The sequence below is a fragment of the Anomaloglossus baeobatrachus genome, unplaced genomic scaffold, assembly GCF_048569485.1.
Source record: "Anomaloglossus baeobatrachus isolate aAnoBae1 unplaced genomic scaffold, aAnoBae1.hap1 Scaffold_864, whole genome shotgun sequence".
Classification (NCBI taxonomy): Eukaryota; Metazoa; Chordata; class Amphibia; order Anura; family Aromobatidae; genus Anomaloglossus; species Anomaloglossus baeobatrachus.
Genome location: NW_027445255.1, coordinates 1 through 15,628, shown reverse-complemented (window position 1 = coordinate 15,628; position 15,628 = coordinate 1). Strand labels below are relative to the sequence as shown.

Here is a 15,628-nt window from a genome sequence, read left to right as displayed (position 1 = left end):
GGGGGATGACAGGAGAAGGGAAGCGGGTGGTGAGAAAGGTACAGAGGGCAGGGTTTGGGGGCTGGGAAGGAAAGGGAAAAGATTAGGGTTTGGGGATGATGAAAGGGCTTTCTACGGGTAAGGATGGCAAAGGGTGGCAGTGACGGAAAGTCAGGCAACCTGTCCTGTCCGTCTTTTTGTATCGTGAATTGGAAAGACTGCAAGGGGGAGGGGAGTTGCTTGCGCCCTAAAGGAGGAGTTATTCAGATTCATTGCAGTGGGCGGCGGCTGCAAAACGCACCATTCTTCTTGTTTTGGCTCTGCAAAGCAGCCTTTTCAAGGGTTGGCTTGGGTGACAAAATGTCTTGTGTAGGCGTGGGTTTGTCTCCCTCTCGCTCTCTCTCCCTAAGATGTGTCCGGCATAGGCCAGGGTGCCACTCGAGGCCCAAACCAATTCTGGTTATCGCTTCTCGGCCTTTTGGCTAAGATCAAGTGTAGTGTTGTTCGAAGAGGTGGTTTAAGCTCCAGGCCACCTTAGTACAATGATACAATGCACACTGGAAGGTTGCGCTTGCTAGTACTCTGGGTGGATAGTATATTCATCTAGAGGAAAACATGGCCCTACCAGGATCGAGGCTATTAGACTGAGTAAGGGTGGGGGGCTATGGTACAACGTGCCCCAGGACTGACGACCCTGGAGTGAGTCTGAGCTTGCTGGCTTGGGACCCCGGCAAGCCTTGGGCTCTGTAGCACACCGTACCTTGCCTTTTCATACTTTTTGAGCATATTACCCTATCCCGGCCTTCTGGCTAGGAAGGGAAATTTTTATAATCCCGGTCGGAGGTCTGGTCAGCTTTGGGCTGAGAAACTAACACCCGGTTGGAGGTCTGGGTCAGCTTCGGCTGAGAAACCAACACCCGGTTGGAGGTCTGGGTCAGCTTCGGCTGAGAAACCAACACCCGGTTGGAGGTCCGGTTAGCCTTGGGCTGAGAAACCAACACCGGTTGACGGTCCGGGCAGTTTCGGCTGCGAAACCAACAACTAGTAGCTCTCTACTCCACTTGGGTAAGATGCCTGGGTGGACGCTGGGAGCAACGACAAGGCTCAACCAGGCTTCGGCTTGGGGGAGCACCGAAGATCCCTGACCCTTGCTGTGGCCTTCTGGCTCGGAGGGACGGGGTTGATTTTTGGGGACCCTCTCCTCACGGTGGGGTCCACACGAATCCTAGCCTTTGCACTGTTTTTGGTGTGACTTCGGTCATGCATTTTTTGTGGTGCTTTGGAAAGCTTCATTAAATCAAAAATCTGTTCTTATCAGTTTAATATCTGATACGTCCCCTATCTGGGGACCATATATTAAATGGATTTTTAGAACAGGGAGATGGAAAAAGAGCTTGCTCTGTCCACTCCACGCATTGACCTGGTATTGCAGTACCTCCAGGAACGGTGCACCCCTTCTTAACCCAGTTTCCAAAAGCAGAACTCAATTCACCTGATTCATATTAGCCCGATTTAATGAATTGGAAGAAAGCATACGTCTTCATATGCACCTCAATTTGGCCCATTCACTTTTCACACTTCCTCCTTTTGTTTTTTATCTTTCACACTTTTGACTTTCTTTATTCATCCAAATAGCAAACTCATCACCACTCAACCTGACCAACTCGGCTATGTCCCCGTGCTGCAGTTCTCTGTCTTATCTAGATCATTTGCAATTGAATGGAATAGATCCCTTTTGGACAAAGTGGATTCACCTGCTGCTGCAGTGACCACAGGTGTGATAACATCTAGAATTGGCATCTGGTGCGATCTCTCCGCTTCCACTCCAAAGAAAGTTACCTGTTTATTCCTATCATGCATTGGTTTTTGGGGTTTTCTTTGAGTAATGATGATCTCTTTAGTAGTCTGTTGGCGCCCTCTCCTGGAGGAATAGTTTGCTTGCTCTTGGACATTCTAAAAGAGAGGTCATGATAGACATTGAGCTTCTGAGCTCAATTGGGGACAGTCATGGGTGATGAATGTTTGCAACCTACTGCGAAGCCTCATACCGCAATATAAGGAACGTCAAATACTAAGAAAGGGCGGCCTATGAAAGAATTACTACTTTCAATAAGTACACTTAAACGGCTAATTGGGAATAGAAAAACTGTAAAAAGCCCTCTGAGAAAGCCCCCCTCTAACCTTTGATAGTAAGCTTTTCTGTAGTCTGCCTGTTGATGTATTTTCCGTTTGAACTGTGCACAACATGAAGAGACGGAACACTGGCGGCTTGTCACAATGCCCCCCGATGACATCACAATAGCGCTGCTGCCTAGAAAACAAGCTGCGCAGAAGAAGTTGTTCTTTGGGTGGGAGGGTGGGCTAGTGGAAGGAGGGGGCAATCTCTTTTTTTCCCGGGTGGTAGGGGGATGACAGGAGAAGGGAAGCGGGTGGTGAGAAAGGTACAGAGGGCAGGGTTTGGGGGCTGGGAAGGAAAGGGAAAAGATTAGGGTTTGGGGATGATGAAAGGGCTTTCTACGGGTAAGGATGGCAAAGGGTGGCAGTGACGGAAAGTCAGGCAACCTGTCCTGTCCGTCTTTTTGTATCGTGAATTGGAAAGACTGCAAGGGGGAGGGGAGTTGCTTGCGCCCTAAAGGAGGAGTTATTCAGATTCATTGCAGTGGGCGGCGGCTGCAAAACGCACCATTCTTCTTGTTTTGGCTCTGCAAAGCAGCCTTTTCAAGGGTTGGCTTGGGTGACAAAATGTCTTGTGTAGGCGTGGGTTTGTCTCCCTCTCGCTCTCTCTCCCTAAGATGTGTCCGGCATAGGCCAGGGTGCCACTCGAGGCCCAAACCAATTCTGGTTATCGCTTCTCGGCCTTTTGGCTAAGATCAAGTGTAGTATCTGTTCTTATCAGTTTAATATCTGATACGTCCCCTATCTGGGGACCATATATTAAATGGATTTTTAGAACAGGGAGATGGAAAAAGAGCTTGCTCTGTCCACTCCACGCATTGACCTGGTATTGCAGTACCTCCAGGAACGGTGCACCCCTTCTTAACCCAGTTTCCAAAAGCAGAACTCAATTCACCTGATTCATATTAGCCCGATTTAATGAATTGGAAGAAAGCATACGTCTTCATATGCACCTCAATTTGGCCCATTCACTTTTCACACTTCCTCCTTTTGTTTTTTATCTTTCACACTTTTGACTTTCTTTATTCATCCAAATAGCAAACTCATCACCACTCAACCTGACCAACTCGGCTATGTCCCCGTGCTGCAGTTCTCTGTCTTATCTAGATCATTTGCAATTGAATGGAATAGATCCCTTTTGGACAAAGTGGATTCACCTGCTGCTGCAGTGACCACAGGTGTGATAACATCTAGAATTGGCATCTGGTGCGATCTCTCCGCTTCCACTCCAAAGAAAGTTACCTGTTTATTCCTATCATGCATTGGTTTTTGGGGTTTTCTTTGAGTAATGATGATCTCTTTAGTAGTCTGTTGGCGCCCTCTCCTGGAGGAATAGTTTGCTTGCTCTTGGACATTCTAAAAGAGAGGTCATGATAGACATTGAGCTTCTGAGCTCAATTGGGGACAGTCATGGGTGATGAATGTTTGCAACCTACTGCGAAGCCTCATACCGCAATATAAGGAACGTCAAATACTAAGAAAGGGCGGCCTATGAAAGAATTACTACTTTCAATAAGTACACTTAAACGGCTAATTGGGAATAGAAAAACTGTAAAAAGCCCTCTGAGAAAGCCCCCCTCTAACCTTTGATAGTAAGCTTTTCTGTAGTCTGCCTGTTGATGTATTTTCCGTTTGAACTGTGCACAACATGAAGAGACGGAACACTGGCGGCTTGTCACAATGCCCCCCGATGACATCACAATAGCGCTGCTGCCTAGAAAACAAGCTGCGCAGAAGAAGTTGTTCTTTGGGTGGGAGGGTGGGCTAGTGGAAGGAGGGGGCAATCTCTTTTTTTCCCGGGTGGTAGGGGGATGACAGGAGAAGGGAAGCGGGTGGTGAGAAAGGTACAGAGGGCAGGGTTTGGGGGCTGGGAAGGAAAGGGAAAAGATTAGGGTTTGGGGATGATGAAAGGGCTTTCTACGGGTAAGGATGGCAAAGGGTGGCAGTGACGGAAAGTCAGGCAACCTGTCCTGTCCGTCTTTTTGTATCGTGAATTGGAAAGACTGCAAGGGGGAGGGGAGTTGCTTGCGCCCTAAAGGAGGAGTTATTCAGATTCATTGCAGTGGGCGGCGGCTGCAAAACGCACCATTCTTCTTGTTTTGGCTCTGCAAAGCAGCCTTTTCAAGGGTTGGCTTGGGTGACAAAATGTCTTGTGTAGGCGTGGGTTTGTCTCCCTCTCGCTCTCTCTCCCTAAGATGTGTCCGGCATAGGCCAGGGTGCCACTCGAGGCCCAAACCAATTCTGGTTATCGCTTCTCGGCCTTTTGGCTAAGATCAAGTGTAGTATCTGTTCTTATCAGTTTAATATCTGATACGTCCCCTATCTGGGGACCATATATTAAATGGATTTTTAGAACAGGGAGATGGAAAAAGAGCTTGCTCTGTCCACTCCACGCATTGACCTGGTATTGCAGTACCTCCAGGAACGGTGCACCCCTTCTTAACCCAGTTTCCAAAAGCAGAACTCAATTCACCTGATTCATATTAGCCCGATTTAATGAATTGGAAGAAAGCATACGTCTTCATATGCACCTCAATTTGGCCCATTCACTTTTCACACTTCCTCCTTTTGTTTTTTATCTTTCACACTTTTGACTTTCTTTATTCATCCAAATAGCAAACTCATCACCACTCAACCTGACCAACTCGGCTATGTCCCCGTGCTGCAGTTCTCTGTCTTATCTAGATCATTTGCAATTGAATGGAATAGATCCCTTTTGGACAAAGTGGATTCACCTGCTGCTGCAGTGACCACAGGTGTGATAACATCTAGAATTGGCATCTGGTGCGATCTCTCCGCTTCCACTCCAAAGAAAGTTACCTGTTTATTCCTATCATGCATTGGTTTTTGGGGTTTTCTTTGAGTAATGATGATCTCTTTAGTAGTCTGTTGGCGCCCTCTCCTGGAGGAATAGTTTGCTTGCTCTTGGACATTCTAAAAGAGAGGTCATGATAGACATTGAGCTTCTGAGCTCAATTGGGGACAGTCATGGGTGATGAATGTTTGCAACCTACTGCGAAGCCTCATACCGCAATATAAGGAACGTCAAATACTAAGAAAGGGCGGCCTATGAAAGAATTACTACTTTCAATAAGTACACTTAAACGGCTAATTGGGAATAGAAAAACTGTAAAAAGCCCTCTGAGAAAGCCCCCCTCTAACCTTTGATAGTAAGCTTTTCTGTAGTCTGCCTGTTGATGTATTTTCCGTTTGAACTGTGCACAACATGAAGAGACGGAACACTGGCGGCTTGTCACAATGCCCCCCGATGACATCACAATAGCGCTGCTGCCTAGAAAACAAGCTGCGCAGAAGAAGTTGTTCTTTGGGTGGGAGGGTGGGCTAGTGGAAGGAGGGGGCAATCTCTTTTTTTCCCGGGTGGTAGGGGGATGACAGGAGAAGGGAAGCGGGTGGTGAGAAAGGTACAGAGGGCAGGGTTTGGGGGCTGGGAAGGAAAGGGAAAAGATTAGGGTTTGGGGATGATGAAAGGGCTTTCTACGGGTAAGGATGGCAAAGGTTGGCAGTGACGGAAAGTCAGGCAACCTGTCCTGTCCGTCTTTTTGTATCGTGAATTGGAAAGACTGCAAGGGGGAGGGGAGTTGCTTGCGCCCTAAAGGAGGAGTTATTCAGATTCATTGCAGTGGGCGGCGGCTGCAAAACGCACCATTCTTCTTGTTTTGGCTCTGCAAAGCAGCCTTTTCAAGGGTTGGCTTGGGTGACAAAATGTCTTGTGTAGGCGTGGGTTTGTCTCCCTCTCGCTCTCTCTCCCTAAGATGTGTCCGGCATAGGCCAGGGTGCCACTCGAGGCCCAAACCAATTCTGGTTATCGCTTCTCGGCCTTTTGGCTAAGATCAAGTGTAGTATCTGTTCTTATCAGTTTAATATCTGATACGTCCCCTATCTGGGGACCATATATTAAATGGATTTTTAGAACAGGGAGATGGAAAAAGAGCTTGCTCTGTCCACTCCACGCATTGACCTGGTATTGCAGTACCTCCAGGAACGGTGCACCCCTTCTTAACCCAGTTTCCAAAAGCAGAACTCAATTCACCTGATTCATATTAGCCCGATTTAATGAATTGGAAGAAAGCATACGTCTTCATATGCACCTCAATTTGGCCCATTCACTTTTCACACTTCCTCCTTTTGTTTTTTATCTTTCACACTTTTGACTTTCTTTATTCATCCAAATAGCAAACTCATCACCACTCAACCTGACCAACTCGGCTATGTCCCCGTGCTGCAGTTCTCTGTCTTATCTAGATCATTTGCAATTGAATGGAATAGATCCCTTTTGGACAAAGTGGATTCACCTGCTGCTGCAGTGACCACAGGTGTGATAACATCTAGAATTGGCATCTGGTGCGATCTCTCCGCTTCCACTCCAAAGAAAGTTACCTGTTTATTCCTATCATGCATTGGTTTTTGGGGTTTTCTTTGAGTAATGATGATCTCTTTAGTAGTCTGTTGGCGCCCTCTCCTGGAGGAATAGTTTGCTTGCTCTTGGACATTCTAAAAGAGAGGTCATGATAGACATTGAGCTTCTGAGCTCAATTGGGGACAGTCATGGGTGATGAATGTTTGCAACCTACTGCGAAGCCTCATACCGCAATATAAGGAACGTCAAATACTAAGAAAGGGCGGCCTATGAAAGAATTACTACTTTCAATAAGTACACTTAAACGGCTAATTGGGAATAGAAAAACTGTAAAAAGCCCTCTGAGAAAGCCCCCCTCTAACCTTTGATAGTAAGCTTTTCTGTAGTCTGCCTGTTGATGTATTTTCCGTTTGAACTGTGCACAACATGAAGAGACGGAACACTGGCGGCTTGTCACAATGCCCCCCGATGACATCACAATAGCGCTGCTGCCTAGAAAACAAGCTGCGCAGAAGAAGTTGTTCTTTGGGTGGGAGGGTGGGCTAGTGGAAGGAGGGGGCAATCTCTTTTTTTCCCGGGTGGTAGGGGGATGACAGGAGAAGGGAAGCGGGTGGTGAGAAAGGTACAGAGGGCAGGGTTTGGGGGCTGGGAAGGAAAGGGAAAAGATTAGGGTTTGGGGATGATGAAAGGGCTTTCTACGGGTAAGGATGGCAAAGGGTGGCAGTGACGGAAAGTCAGGCAACCTGTCCTGTCCGTCTTTTTGTATCGTGAATTGGAAAGACTGCAAGGGGGAGGGGAGTTGCTTGCGCCCTAAAGGAGGAGTTATTCAGATTCATTGCAGTGGGCGGCGGCTGCAAAACGCACCATTCTTCTTGTTTTGGCTCTGCAAAGCAGCCTTTTCAAGGGTTGGCTTGGGTGACAAAATGTCTTGTGTAGGCGTGGGTTTGTCTCCCTCTCGCTCTCTCTCCCTAAGATGTGTCCGGCATAGGCCAGGGTGCCACTCGAGGCCCAAACCAATTCTGGTTATCGCTTCTCGGCCTTTTGGCTAAGATCAAGTGTAGTATCTGTTCTTATCAGTTTAATATCTGATACGTCCCCTATCTGGGGACCATATATTAAATGGATTTTTAGAACAGGGAGATGGAAAAAGAGCTTGCTCTGTCCACTCCACGCATTGACCTGGTATTGCAGTACCTCCAGGAACGGTGCACCCCTTCTTAACCCAGTTTCCAAAAGCAGAACTCAATTCACCTGATTCATATTAGCCCGATTTAATGAATTGGAAGAAAGCATACGTCTTCATATGCACCTCAATTTGGCCCATTCACTTTTCACACTTCCTCCTTTTGTTTTTTATCTTTCACACTTTTGACTTTCTTTATTCATCCAAATAGCAAACTCATCACCACTCAACCTGACCAACTCGGCTATGTCCCCGTGCTGCAGTTCTCTGTCTTATCTAGATCATTTGCAATTGAATGGAATAGATCCCTTTTGGACAAAGTGGATTCACCTGCTGCTGCAGTGACCACAGGTGTGATAACATCTAGAATTGGCATCTGGTGCGATCTCTCCGCTTCCACTCCAAAGAAAGTTACCTGTTTATTCCTATCATGCATTGGTTTTTGGGGTTTTCTTTGAGTAATGATGATCTCTTTAGTAGTCTGTTGGCGCCCTCTCCTGGAGGAATAGTTTGCTTGCTCTTGGACATTCTAAAAGAGAGGTCATGATAGACATTGAGCTTCTGAGCTCAATTGGGGACAGTCATGGGTGATGAATGTTTGCAACCTACTGCGAAGCCTCATACCGCAATATAAGGAACGTCAAATACTAAGAAAGGGCGGCCTATGAAAGAATTACTACTTTCAATAAGTACACTTAAACGGCTAATTGGGAATAGAAAAACTGTAAAAAGCCCTCTGAGAAAGCCCCCCTCTAACCTTTGATAGTAAGCTTTTCTGTAGTCTGCCTGTTGATGTATTTTCCGTTTGAACTGTGCACAACATGAAGAGACGGAACACTGGCGGCTTGTCACAATGCCCCCCGATGACATCACAATAGCGCTGCTGCCTAGAAAACAAGCTGCGCAGAAGAAGTTGTTCTTTGGGTGGGAGGGTGGGCTAGTGGAAGGAGGGGGCAATCTCTTTTTTTCCCGGGTGGTAGGGGGATGACAGGAGAAGGGAAGCGGGTGGTGAGAAAGGTACAGAGGGCAGGGTTTGGGGGCTGGGAAGGAAAGGGAAAAGATTAGGGTTTGGGGATGATGAAAGGGCTTTCTACGGGTAAGGATGGCAAAGGGTGGCAGTGACGGAAAGTCAGGCAACCTGTCCTGTCCGTCTTTTTGTATCGTGAATTGGAAAGACTGCAAGGGGGAGGGGAGTTGCTTGCGCCCTAAAGGAGGAGTTATTCAGATTCATTGCAGTGGGCGGCGGCTGCAAAACGCACCATTCTTCTTGTTTTGGCTCTGCAAAGCAGCCTTTTCAAGGGTTGGCTTGGGTGACAAAATGTCTTGTGTAGGCGTGGGTTTGTCTCCCTCTCGCTCTCTCTCCCTAAGATGTGTCCGGCATAGGCCAGGGTGCCACTCGAGGCCCAAACCAATTCTGGTTATCGCTTCTCGGCCTTTTGGCTAAGATCAAGTGTAGTATCTGTTCTTATCAGTTTAATATCTGATACGTCCCCTATCTGGGGACCATATATTAAATGGATTTTTAGAACAGGGAGATGGAAAAAGAGCTTGCTCTGTCCACTCCACGCATTGACCTGGTATTGCAGTACCTCCAGGAACGGTGCACCCCTTCTTAACCCAGTTTCCAAAAGCAGAACTCAATTCACCTGATTCATATTAGCCCGATTTAATGAATTGGAAGAAAGCATACGTCTTCATATGCACCTCAATTTGGCCCATTCACTTTTCACACTTCCTCCTTTTGTTTTTTATCTTTCACACTTTTGACTTTCTTTATTCATCCAAATAGCAAACTCATCACCACTCAACCTGACCAACTCGGCTATGTCCCCGTGCTGCAGTTCTCTGTCTTATCTAGATCATTTGCAATTGAATGGAATAGATCCCTTTTGGACAAAGTGGATTCACCTGCTGCTGCAGTGACCACAGGTGTGATAACATCTAGAATTGGCATCTGGTGCGATCTCTCCGCTTCCACTCCAAAGAAAGTTACCTGTTTATTCCTATCATGCATTGGTTTTTGGGGTTTTCTTTGAGTAATGATGATCTCTTTAGTAGTCTGTTGGCGCCCTCTCCTGGAGGAATAGTTTGCTTGCTCTTGGACATTCTAAAAGAGAGGTCATGATAGACATTGAGCTTCTGAGCTCAATTGGGGACAGTCATGGGTGATGAATGTTTGCAACCTACTGCGAAGCCTCATACCGCAATATAAGGAACGTCAAATACTAAGAAAGGGCGGCCTATGAAAGAATTACTACTTTCAATAAGTACACTTAAACGGCTAATTGGGAATAGAAAAACTGTAAAAAGCCCTCTGAGAAAGCCCCCCTCTAACCTTTGATAGTAAGCTTTTCTGTAGTCTGCCTGTTGATGTATTTTCCGTTTGAACTGTGCACAACATGAAGAGACGGAACACTGGCGGCTTGTCACAATGCCCCCCGATGACATCACAATAGCGCTGCTGCCTAGAAAACAAGCTGCGCAGAAGAAGTTGTTCTTTGGGTGGGAGGGTGGGCTAGTGGAAGGAGGGGGCAATCTCTTTTTTTCCCGGGTGGTAGGGGGATGACAGGAGAAGGGAAGCGGGTGGTGAGAAAGGTACAGAGGGCAGGGTTTGGGGGCTGGGAAGGAAAGGGAAAAGATTAGGGTTTGGGGATGATGAAAGGGCTTTCTACGGGTAAGGATGGCAAAGGGTGGCAGTGACGGAAAGTCAGGCAACCTGTCCTGTCCGTCTTTTTGTATCGTGAATTGGAAAGACTGCAAGGGGGAGGGGAGTTGCTTGCGCCCTAAAGGAGGAGTTATTCAGATTCATTGCAGTGGGCGGCGGCTGCAAAACGCACCATTCTTCTTGTTTTGGCTCTGCAAAGCAGCCTTTTCAAGGGTTGGCTTGGGTGACAAAATGTCTTGTGTAGGCGTGGGTTTGTCTCCCTCTCGCTCTCTCTCCCTAAGATGTGTCCGGCATAGGCCAGGGTGCCACTCGAGGCCCAAACCAATTCTGGTTATCGCTTCTCGGCCTTTTGGCTAAGATCAAGTGTAGTATCTGTTCTTATCAGTTTAATATCTGATACGTCCCCTATCTGGGGACCATATATTAAATGGATTTTTAGAACAGGGAGATGGAAAAAGAGCTTGCTCTGTCCACTCCACGCATTGACCTGGTATTGCAGTACCTCCAGGAACGGTGCACCCCTTCTTAACCCAGTTTCCAAAAGCAGAACTCAATTCACCTGATTCATATTAGCCCGATTTAATGAATTGGAAGAAAGCATACGTCTTCATATGCACCTCAATTTGGCCCATTCACTTTTCACACTTCCTCCTTTTGTTTTTTATCTTTCACACTTTTGACTTTCTTTATTCATCCAAATAGCAAACTCATCACCACTCAACCTGACCAACTCGGCTATGTCCCCGTGCTGCAGTTCTCTGTCTTATCTAGATCATTTGCAATTGAATGGAATAGATCCCTTTTGGACAAAGTGGATTCACCTGCTGCTGCAGTGACCACAGGTGTGATAACATCTAGAATTGGCATCTGGTGCGATCTCTCCGCTTCCACTCCAAAGAAAGTTACCTGTTTATTCCTATCATGCATTGGTTTTTGGGGTTTTCTTTGAGTAATGATGATCTCTTTAGTAGTCTGTTGGCGCCCTCTCCTGGAGGAATAGTTTGCTTGCTCTTGGACATTCTAAAAGAGAGGTCATGATAGACATTGAGCTTCTGAGCTCAATTGGGGACAGTCATGGGTGATGAATGTTTGCAACCTACTGCGAAGCCTCATACCGCAATATAAGGAACGTCAAATACTAAGAAAGGGCGGCCTATGAAAGAATTACTACTTTCAATAAGTACACTTAAACGGCTAATTGGGAATAGAAAAACTGTAAAAAGCCCTCTGAGAAAGCCCCCCTCTAACCTTTGATAGTAAGCTTTTCTGTAGTCTGCCTGTTGATGTATTTTCCGTTTGAACTGTGCACAACATGAAGAGACGGAACACTGGCGGCTTGTCACAATGCCCCCCGATGACATCACAATAGCGCTGCTGCCTAGAAAACAAGCTGCGCAGAAGAAGTTGTTCTTTGGGTGGGAGGGTGGGCTAGTGGAAGGAGGGGGCAATCTCTTTTTTTCCCGGGTGGTAGGGGGATGACAGGAGAAGGGAAGCGGGTGGTGAGAAAGGTACAGAGGGCAGGGTTTGGGGGCTGGGAAGGAAAGGGAAAAGATTAGGGTTTGGGGATGATGAAAGGGCTTTCTACGGGTAAGGATGGCAAAGGGTGGCAGTGACGGAAAGTCAGGCAACCTGTCCTGTCCGTCTTTTTGTATCGTGAATTGGAAAGACTGCAAGGGGGAGGGGAGTTGCTTGCGCCCTAAAGGAGGAGTTATTCAGATTCATTGCAGTGGGCGGCGGCTGCAAAACGCACCATTCTTCTTGTTTTGGCTCTGCAAAGCAGCCTTTTCAAGGGTTGGCTTGGGTGACAAAATGTCTTGTGTAGGCGTGGGTTTGTCTCCCTCTCGCTCTCTCTCCCTAAGATGTGTCCGGCATAGGCCAGGGTGCCACTCGAGGCCCAAACCAATTCTGGTTATCGCTTCTCGGCCTTTTGGCTAAGATCAAGTGTAGTATCTGTTCTTATCAGTTTAATATCTGATACGTCCCCTATCTGGGGACCATATATTAAATGGATTTTTAGAACAGGGAGATGGAAAAAGAGCTTGCTCTGTCCACTCCACGCATTGACCTGGTATTGCAGTACCTCCAGGAACGGTGCACCCCTTCTTAACCCAGTTTCCAAAAGCAGAACTCAATTCACCTGATTCATATTAGCCCGATTTAATGAATTGGAAGAAAGCATACGTCTTCATATGCACCTCAATTTGGCCCATTCACTTTTCACACTTCCTCCTTTTGTTTTTTATCTTTCACACTTTTGACTTTCTTTATTCATCCAAATAGCAAACTCATCACCACTCAACCTGACCAACTCGGCTATGTCCCCGTGCTGCAGTTCTCTGTCTTATCTAGATCATTTGCAATTGAATGGAATAGATCCCTTTTGGACAAAGTGGATTCACCTGCTGCTGCAGTGACCACAGGTGTGATAACATCTAGAATTGGCATCTGGTGCGATCTCTCCGCTTCCACTCCAAAGAAAGTTACCTGTTTATTCCTATCATGCATTGGTTTTTGGGGTTTTCTTTGAGTAATGATGATCTCTTTAGTAGTCTGTTGGCGCCCTCTCCTGGAGGAATAGTTTGCTTGCTCTTGGACATTCTAAAAGAGAGGTCATGATAGACATTGAGCTTCTGAGCTCAATTGGGGACAGTCATGGGTGATGAATGTTTGCAACCTACTGCGAAGCCTCATACCGCAATATAAGGAACGTCAAATACTAAGAAAGGGCGGCCTATGAAAGAATTACTACTTTCAATAAGTACACTTAAACGGCTAATTGGGAATAGAAAAACTGTAAAAAGCCCTCTGAGAAAGCCCCCCTCTAACCTTTGATAGTAAGCTTTTCTGTAGTCTGCCTGTTGATGTATTTTCCGTTTGAACTGTGCACAACATGAAGAGACGGGGAACACTGGCGGCTTGTCACAATGCCCCCCGATGACATCACAATAGCGCTGCTGCCTAGAAAACAAGCTGCGCAGAAGAAGTTGTTCTTTGGGTGGGAGGGTGGGCTAGTGGAAGGAGGGGGCAATCTCTTTTTTTCCCGGGTGGTAGGGGGATGACAGGAGAAGGGAAGCGGGTGGTGAGAAAGGTACAGAGGGCAGGGTTTGGGGGCTGGGAAGGAAAGGGAAAAGATTAGGGTTTGGGGATGATGAAAGGGCTTTCTACGGGTAAGGATGGCAAAGGGTGGCAGTGACGGAAAGTCAGGCAACCTGTCCTGTCCGTCTTTTTGTATCGTGAATTGGAAAGACTGCAAGGGGGAGGGGAGTTGCTTGCGCCCTAAAGGAGGAGTTATTCAGATTCATTGCAGTGGGCGGCGGCTGCAAAACGCACCATTCTTCTTGTTTTGGCTCTGCAAAGCAGCCTTTTCAAGGGTTGGCTTGGGTGACAAAATGTCTTGTGTAGGCGTGGGTTTGTCTCCCTCTCGCTCTCTCTCCCTAAGATGTGTCCGGCATAGGCCAGGTGCCACTCGAGGCCCAAACCAATTCTGGTTATCGCTTCTCGGCCTTTTGGCTAAGATCAAGTGTAGTATCTGTTCTTATCAGTTTAATATCTGATACGTCCCCTATCTGGGGACCATATATTAAATGGATTTTTAGAACAGGGAGATGGAAAAAGAGCTTGCTCTGTCCACTCCACGCATTGACCTGGTATTGCAGTACCTCCAGGAACGGTGCACCCCTTCTTAACCCAGTTTCCAAAAGCAGAACTCAATTCACCTGATTCATATTAGCCCGATTTAATGAATTGGAAGAAAGCATACGTCTTCATATGCACCTCAATTTGGCCCATTCACTTTTCACACTTCCTCCTTTTGTTTTTTATCTTTCACACTTTTGACTTTCTTTATTCATCCAAATAGCAAACTCATCACCACTCAACCTGACCAACTCGGCTATGTCCCCGTGCTGCAGTTCTCTGTCTTATCTAGATCATTTGCAATTGAATGGAATAGATCCCTTTTTGGACAAAGTGGATTCACCTGCTGCTGCAGTGACCACAGGTGTGATAACATCTAGAATTGGCATCTGGTGCGATCTCTCCGCTTCCACTCCAAAGAAAGTTACCTGTTTATTCCTATCATGCATTGGTTTTTGGGGTTTTCTTTGAGTAATGATGATCTCTTTAGTAGTCTGTTGGCGCCCTCTCCTGGAGGAATAGTTTGCTTGCTCTTGGACATTCTAAAAGAGAGGTCATGATAGACATTGAGCTTCTGAGCTCAATTGGGGACAGTCATGGGTGATGAATGTTTGCAACCTACTGCGAAGCCTCATACCGCAATATAAGGAACGTCAAATACTAAGAAAGGGCGGCCTATGAAAGAATTACTACTTTCAATAAGTACACTTAAACGGCTAATTGGAATAGAAAAACTGTAAAAAGCCCTCTGAGAAAGCCCCCCTCTAACCTTTGATAGTAAGCTTTTCTGTAGTCTGCCTGTTGATGTATTTTCCGTTTGAACTGTGCACAACATGAAGAGACGGAACACTGGCGGCTTGTCACAATGCCCCCCGATGACATCACAATAGCGCTGCTGCCTAGAAAACAAGCTGCGCAGAAGAAGTTGTTCTTTGGGTGGGAGGGTGGGCTAGTGGAAGGAGGGGGCAATCTCTTTTTTTCCCGGGTGGTAGGGGGATGACAGGAGAAGGGAAGCGGGTGGTGAGAAAGGTACAGAGGGCAGGGTTTGGGGGCTGGGAAGGAAAGGGAAAAGATTAGGGTTTGGGGATGATGAAAGGGCTTTCTACGGGTAAGGATGGCAAAGGGTGGCAGTGACGGAAAGTCAGGCAACCTGTCCTGTCCGTCTTTTTGTATCGTGAATTGGAAAGACTGCAAGGGGGAGGGGAGTTGCTTGCGCCCTAAAGGAGGAGTTATTCAGATTCATTGCAGTGGGCGGCGGCTGCAAAACGCACCATTCTTCTTGTTTTGGCTCTGCAAAGCAGCCTTTTCAAGGGTTGGCTTGGGTGACAAAATGTCTTGTGTAGGCGTGGGTTTGTCTCCCTCTCGCTCTCTCTCCCTAAGATGTGTCCGGCATAGGCCAGGGTGCCACTCGAGGCCCAAACCAATTCTGGTTATCGCTTCTCGGCCTTTTGGCTAAGATCAAGTGTAGTATCTGTTCTTATCAGTTTAATATCTGATACGTCCCCTATCTGGGGACCATATATTAAATGGATTTTTAGAACAGGGAGATGGAAAAAGAGCTTGCTCTGTCCACTCCACGCATTGACCTGGTATTGCAGTACCTCCAGGAACG

General features: G+C 46.9%; 9 non-coding genes and 1 pseudogene across 9 annotated transcripts; all 10 read left to right on the top strand.

Annotated features, from left to right (window-relative positions):
- Nucleotides 1–1,243: 1,243 nt before the first annotated feature.
- On the top strand, nt 1,244–1,436 carry LOC142288877 (U2 spliceosomal RNA). The gene has a single exon (XR_012749490.1). It is a non-coding gene; the product is annotated as a U2 spliceosomal RNA (small nuclear RNA).
- A 1,387-nt stretch (nt 1,437–2,823) lies between these two features.
- On the top strand, nt 2,824–3,014 carry LOC142288860 (U2 spliceosomal RNA). The gene has a single exon (XR_012749475.1). It is a non-coding gene; the product is annotated as a U2 spliceosomal RNA (small nuclear RNA).
- Nucleotides 3,015–4,401: 1,387 nt separating this feature from the next.
- Nucleotides 4,402–4,592, top strand: LOC142288859 (U2 spliceosomal RNA). Its single transcript, XR_012749474.1, has one exon. It is a non-coding gene; the product is annotated as a U2 spliceosomal RNA (small nuclear RNA).
- A 1,387-nt stretch (nt 4,593–5,979) lies between these two features.
- On the top strand, nt 5,980–6,170 carry LOC142288858 (U2 spliceosomal RNA). The gene has a single exon (XR_012749473.1). It is a non-coding gene; the product is annotated as a U2 spliceosomal RNA (small nuclear RNA).
- Nucleotides 6,171–7,557: 1,387 nt separating this feature from the next.
- LOC142288896 (U2 spliceosomal RNA) lies at nt 7,558–7,748 on the top strand. Its single transcript, XR_012749500.1, has one exon. It is a non-coding gene; the product is annotated as a U2 spliceosomal RNA (small nuclear RNA).
- Nucleotides 7,749–9,135: 1,387 nt separating this feature from the next.
- Nucleotides 9,136–9,326, top strand: LOC142288890 (U2 spliceosomal RNA). The gene has a single exon (XR_012749499.1). It is a non-coding gene; the product is annotated as a U2 spliceosomal RNA (small nuclear RNA).
- Nucleotides 9,327–10,713: 1,387 nt separating this feature from the next.
- LOC142288879 (U2 spliceosomal RNA) lies at nt 10,714–10,904 on the top strand. Its single transcript, XR_012749491.1, has one exon. It is a non-coding gene; the product is annotated as a U2 spliceosomal RNA (small nuclear RNA).
- A 1,387-nt stretch (nt 10,905–12,291) lies between these two features.
- Nucleotides 12,292–12,482, top strand: LOC142288868 (U2 spliceosomal RNA). The gene has a single exon (XR_012749483.1). It is a non-coding gene; the product is annotated as a U2 spliceosomal RNA (small nuclear RNA).
- A 1,388-nt stretch (nt 12,483–13,870) lies between these two features.
- LOC142288857 (U2 spliceosomal RNA) lies at nt 13,871–14,061 on the top strand. The gene has a single exon (XR_012749472.1). It is a non-coding gene; the product is annotated as a U2 spliceosomal RNA (small nuclear RNA).
- Nucleotides 14,062–15,448: 1,387 nt separating this feature from the next.
- Nucleotides 15,449–15,628, top strand: LOC142288875 (U2 spliceosomal RNA; annotated as a pseudogene; the record flags this gene model as incomplete).